General features: G+C 33.4%; 1 pseudogene; it reads left to right on the top strand.

Annotated features, from left to right (window-relative positions):
* Positions 1–3,049: 3,049 nt before the first annotated feature.
* On the top strand, positions 3,050–6,670 carry LOC108853604 (uncharacterized; annotated as a pseudogene).

The raw sequence follows: 6,670 nt of genomic DNA, 5'->3' as shown, positions 1-6,670 counted from the left end.
ATTTGATCAAAAGATGTTTACTGTTAATTGTTTTGTGAACTTTCTTTTTTAATGAAATCATATTATACATATATTTTCGTTTTTAAATTCGTTTTGTAACTTTATAAATGTTTTCTTTTTAATATATATGTTATTTGTAAAATTTTAAAAAGAAAACTAAATAAAATATCAATAATAATATTTTAAAGGTAATATTTTTAATTCATTAGGGGTATCACTGTAATCAACCATCGTGAGAGTAAACGTGAACGCGACACATAAGAAATTGACTTCTCAAATAATATTATAGAGATTCAATAAATATCTCAACTGCGTTCTAATGTAAATAATTAGTAAAACTAAAGGTATTTTTATTTTGTAATTCTCTTTTAATAATATAGATAATATATAATCTATTAAAACTGAAGTACAATTTGAAATTAACATTCAATTCACCTTTGTTATTACAACAAGTGAATGCACCTGAGTTAATTAATTTAATATAATTATTATTATTTATTTTGAAAGTAACAATTAGAAATAACAATCAATGTCATTATTGTTCCACAAAATATTCCTAAAATCAATGTCATTCCCACTAATTTAGCTTACCTTAAGGCCAGCTTGCTTAATTTCAAACACACTAACAGACTAACCATAAAGATATCAATCTTTGATTTCAAGAAGTTTTCTTAACCAACCAGCATTTTACCAGCCATAATACAAACTAGAGTTTGATCTCCGCGTCTGCGCGGATGTTATCTTTCAGTTGTGTAGGATAGATCGATAATTTGTTTATAATTATTGCATGTATCTATCTTAGTAAAAAAAAATTCTAATATGTTCCACATATAGAGTCTCTTTCATAAACATTGTTTTCTTTCTACTTTTTTGTTTTATACATTTTCCAATCAACATATTTATTTAGTTTGTTGTTAAACAAAATGATTTTAGAACTCAAATGTACAGTACTTTTATATTGGTTTTTTGACGCAGTTAATATATTTTTTAATATATTTATTTGAATAGAAATTACATTAAAAATTAGCCAAGTAAATAATTTGTAAAAACATTTTTTTTTTATTTTTTACATAGCAATGTGACATATTACAACTATTTAATTCAATATTACATTGTAAAATAATATCGATGCTGAAATTTTTTTTTATAAAAATCAGTGACATCTGTATTTTTAATTTTGAGTTTAGTATACATTTTACAATCAATTGTGTATATGTAATGTATGAGTCAAATAATTGGGCCATAGATGAAACATTTAAAACAAAAATTATAGACAAAGCCTAATTTTAATAATAAAACAGATTAGTCCAGGGAAAAAAAGGTTAACAAGCAAACCTAAGCCTTTTTTTCTTTACTCCGCTTCCTTTTTGTCGATGAATCAAATAAAGGACTTTTCATCTTCTCTTTTCATCTCTTTGCGACGGTGATGCTTTTTATTAGAGATCAAATCGATGGAGCGATTTTGTGGGAAAACGATGATTCAATCCTCATAATTTTCTGTGTCTTAAAATACTTAAGTTATTCAAAGGTTAGAGTCTACATATATTTTCGGATCGCTTATGCATGATATTTGGTTATTAGATGGATTGATTTTTTGATCGTTGTACATTGGAGACTAATCGGTAGCTCGAAACATGCAACCAGAAATGTAAACAAAGGATGATGAATCAGTGAGGATGAATGGAATAGCGTGTTCAAGATGGATCGTCTCAAATAATATACTGTTCCTAATGAAACATAAACTCAAAATTTAGAATCCAGTGATTCAGAATCGAGGATCTCAAAGGTAAGTATATTTTATAAAAAGATAAAAAAATACTCTTGTGCTTAAATAGGATAGATTTATAATTTCTTTAAAGTTTTCAGGCATGAAGTATTAGCATCAGAACCGAGTCAAAGTTATATAGAGAGATAGAGAGAACCATCTGAGCTTACTAAAAAAACGAGTTACAACAGAGGGAGTCTCTGTTCAAAAAAAAAAACAGAGGGAGTCTGAGAGGAGTAGGAAAGAGAAGAACTGAACATGTATCAAAATAGAGACATAGAAGGAAGAACATGCAAGGTTTTCTCGGTTGAAAAGTTATAGTAAAGGTTATCCATGTCCCCACCTTGGTTTTAAATAGCGATCGCTTTGGTTGCCATGGCGTGAGGCGGGGTGTAGCGGTGACCTCGTCGCTTCATCACCTCAAAGTCAAGCGAGGTAGACGTAGCGATCACTATTGAATGCTTTAGTAGTAGTTCCTAAGGCGCCTATAGCGAAGCTTCATTGATTTTAGACAAACCAACTTGGTTTGTACGATTTAGGTTATTAAACCGAGGTACTTTTAATATGAGGCTTTGCCGTCTAATATAATCTATCAACAAACCCTAACTCAATCTACTATATGATAATTCCCTAACTTTTTCATCAGCTATTTCTTTGATATTGTTCTTCTCTATTTACGGCCTTTCAAAATTTTCTCCCCAGCTCTTTTCTTTCAAGGTTAGTTCTCTTTTTTCATATACTATTTTCTCCTATCAAGCAAGCCTCTGTTCTCCTCTTGCATCATTCTTCCCTTGTCTCATATTCTTCTCTTCTACTTTAAACTTTCACTATGTCTGAGACCGAAGGATCATCCAAGAAGAATAACTCAATGAATTTTTTGTTTTAATTTCTAATGTGTTTTTGTTATTGCTATAAAATAACGTGGAGTTAGAAAAAAAAACACACTGTTTTTAAGTGTGTTATACATGGCGATCAACTTGCCTCACCATGGCTTGGCGAGAATCGAGCCCCTAATCGAGTTAGCTCGCCACAGGCCATTTAAAACCCAGGTCCCCACAGTTGGTGTAAGTTATTATTTAAGTTTCCATCAGAGTTTTGCTTGATTTCAAGATATATATTTGTGTGTTTGTCTAATATCTCTGTCTGAAATTCGAATAAATGTGCAGATTTAATCACCTTGCAGAGATCGACGGAGAAGAGGATGAATCTTTTGGTTAGGCAGATGATACAAAGAGATAAAGTTCCCAAATTTGATTATGGCATGTACGCATATGAGGTAAGAAATATGGTGTCATGTATATATTATCCTTCTATGTCAATTCATTGTGTATGGTGTTCTCTATAAGGTTTGGGAATAATTTATATGTTTTATTTGATTTGCATGATTTCAAACCTTTGGAGAACGAAGACCATTACAAATTTAGAATACGCATTTGGCGATCAGACTCCAGATTAAAAAACACGGTTAGTAAATCAATTTGCTTTTTCATTAGATGAAAGCAACTTAGCAGCCTCTAGGATTTCGATGAAGTTATTGTGTTGGTTTAGGTATAGTTGGTAGATTTTAACTTAATTGATCAAAGAATATATTTTTTTAATGTGAATGATTGTGTAAGAAATTCTAGCAAAAATTACCACTGAATTGTTTGAAAATAGCAGCATAAATAGACTATGTCTTGTCTAAAACTGTAGCTAATGCAGACTTATTTGAATCAAGTGTTTCATAAATATATGAAATACAGGTTGACCACGACGCCAAATCTCTTCGTGAACCATCATAAGACTTAACCAATTATTCTGAAGTCTGAAACCTGCATACAACGACAGAATCAACTTATAATTTATATAGAAAAATAAACGTGTATACTGCTGAGTCTATCCTTCAGAATACATTATCACTCATACTTTTCCAGATTGTTGAAAATCTCTTTAAAAACTACATTCATAGTTTTTTTAGGTTTACCATCTTTTTCTACAATCAGAATTTTCAATCATTTCTTAGAAGTGACCCTAGACACAGCCACATATAGTTGTCTATGTGAAAACACAGGTTTTGGTAGAAAGAGACCAACTTCAGACAGTGATTGCCATTCATCTCTGTAATGTTTGAGATCCTTAATAAGACACATTTTTCTTTCGTTTGACATATTTATTGTGAGAGCTCGATGGGCAGTCTCTGATGGATGAAGAAATCTAGATTAATCTGTATTTATGGCGATGATAGATATAGAAACAATATTTTAGCCTTTCTGTTTTTTAACGAAATCATATATATCGTAATATTTTTGATTTAATCTTATATACTATTAAATTTGTTTGCGCAAAACAGGGTAACTAATTAGGATAGTTATATTTAATTGATTGTGATTTTTTAGAATATCTTGCTAATCAATCATTGATATTTTTAAATATCTTGTTCATAATCGTTATGGAAGGTATATTTATTTCGTAGTGGTGCTTTTACGTGGGGAGAAAACATAAATGAAACAAATATGAATTTTCTTTTTAATTATTTTTTAGTGCGGAGAAAGGTTGAATGAAAGAAAAAAAGAATTGTCTTTTTAATTAGTTTAGCTATATATGATTTGGATGAGAAATTTACGCTAACCAATTTTTTTCCGCAGAATCGATGGATGATATATGGCGTTTTTTATATCTTATATATATGTTTCTCAAATGGTTTTCAAGTATTTATCGAATCATCCTAGTCCTTTCTGAGTCATTTCAGGTCTGTAGTTGCACTGGATGGAAGATAGACCAATTGGAACAAAAGAGCCAGAAAAGAGTGCAATTTGGTGATTTTCATGCGGAGCAGCATGATGATTGTTCCCGATCGAGCGGAGCAACCTTGCAGACTGTCTCACGAGCAGAGCACCCGAGTGCCTGTTCCAGCGGCAGAGATTTTTAAGGAAATTACAAGACATCTCGAAATTTGCCCTAATTATCCCTATTTTCTCTCTGGCCGCCAGCAACCTCCATATATCTTCTTTTTCCATTCTTCTATTACTATTCTACGTTAATTTACACAGAGAAACGGACTCTAGAGCTTTATACTTTTGGATTTGCTACTTTGTAAAGAGAGAAGGCTCCATCTCTCTTACCATAGAGAAGATTATCCTGAACCCTCTATTTGTTTATGTTCCTATTATGCAATATTATTCAGTATTGATGCTTGTGTTTTCTTGTGTCACAGCTGAGTAGTCGGCTAGCTTGTCTAGGGTTCTGGGGTGTTAATTTAGTGAGCTAAACATAGATAAGTGAATCCATTGATTGTCTTCATTCATAATTGTTCTTATTGCTTGCATTAAACTGACCGCTTATGTTAGATCATAGGTTTAACATGTTCATTAACCGTGTAATAGGTTGCTAGATCTGTTTTGAATGAGCATTGCATCCCTACTCAGCGAAAGTAGATATTAGGATGTTTTGTGAACCTATCGGACTTGATCTCTATTGCTTGCTGTCGCATCTTGATCCAAGCGAGAGCTTAGGTATTAAGATCGACTTGCAAAGGGGAGAGTTCTACGACAGTGGGCTGTTCTACCTTGAGTGATCCGATGATTAAGTTGACATGCTAGGAGTATCATGATCATTAGGTTGACATGCTAGGAGTATCATGGTCATTAGGTTACTAGAATGTATCGATTTTAGAAACCATTAAAATCGGCTGCATCATGAAACCTTAGAACCGTTTGCTAAGTTGTAAAATTATGAATTCGGTTTGCATGGCATGCATTCTTCACTATATCGCATGCATCATATAGTTAGATTACCGAATGCATAAAACATCATCTGAATACTTATTAGAATTTTTTTCTTCTGGTCCTTGTGACATAAAGAAATATATAAAGCTATAAAATTTTCTAAAAGTATATATATGTTTGCTTTCAGATGTCGAAAATCAATAACCTTGAATATGCTGCCCTTAATCTCTATGGAGACAATTATCTCCAATGGGCATTGGATACAGAGATCATCCTAAAGTCTAAGGGTCTCGGTGAATGTATTACCGAGAACAACAAGGCTATTGAAATGGATCGATAGAGGGCAATATTAATTATTCGCCATCATCTGATTGAGAGTCTCAAAGATCAGTACTTAACCATTAAGAATCCTCTACACCTTTGGAAAGAGTTGAAACAAAGATATGATCACCAAAGGACGATGCACTTACCAAAGGCTAGACACGAATGGAAAAACCTCAGGATCCAAGACTTCAAGTCTGTGGATCAATACAACTCAGCAATGTTTAAGATCGTTTATATACTTAAACTATGTGGTGAGGATATCACGGAGGAAGATATGCTCGAAAAGATTTTCTCCACCTTCCACACAAGTAATGTGTTGCTACAGCAACAGTACCGTGCAAAAGAATTCAAGACTTATGCGAGCTTGATCTCATGCTTATTACTTGCTGAGAAAAACAATGAGTTACTGATGATAAATAGTGAGATGAGACCTCCAGGTGCCACACCTTTACCAGAAGCCCATGCGGCTACTGAAGCAGAGAAAGAGGAAAATCATGTCCAATCCCACAGCCACATGCGTGGAAGATTCAATGGACGGGGCCGTGGTCGTCACAACTCAGGCCGCGGTCGAGGCAATCAATCTGGTCGAGACCAGAACCAGGGACACTCGTTTGGACAAGGTCATGGTCGAGGGCGCAGGTATTCATTCAAACCGCAGCACACAAACTCGACCAAATCAGTATGCCATCGGTGTGGAATGAGTAACCATTGGGCAAAGACTTGTAGGACTCCCAAGCATCTAGTTGAGCTATACCAAGAAAGTATGAAAGAGAGGAATCCTGAAGCTCATACGGTGATCCAAGATAATGAAAACGATTTCGATCACGAAAAAGATGATCTTATGGATTATGAAACTTCAGATGTTCTAAAGGATTGA

This window comes from Raphanus sativus, chromosome 4, assembly GCF_000801105.2.
Source record: "Raphanus sativus cultivar WK10039 chromosome 4, ASM80110v3, whole genome shotgun sequence".
In the NCBI taxonomy this organism is placed as follows: Eukaryota; Viridiplantae; Streptophyta; class Magnoliopsida; order Brassicales; family Brassicaceae; genus Raphanus; species Raphanus sativus.
The sequence above is the reverse complement of the archived record's forward strand: the minus strand, read 5'-3'. Positions and strand labels throughout refer to the sequence as shown.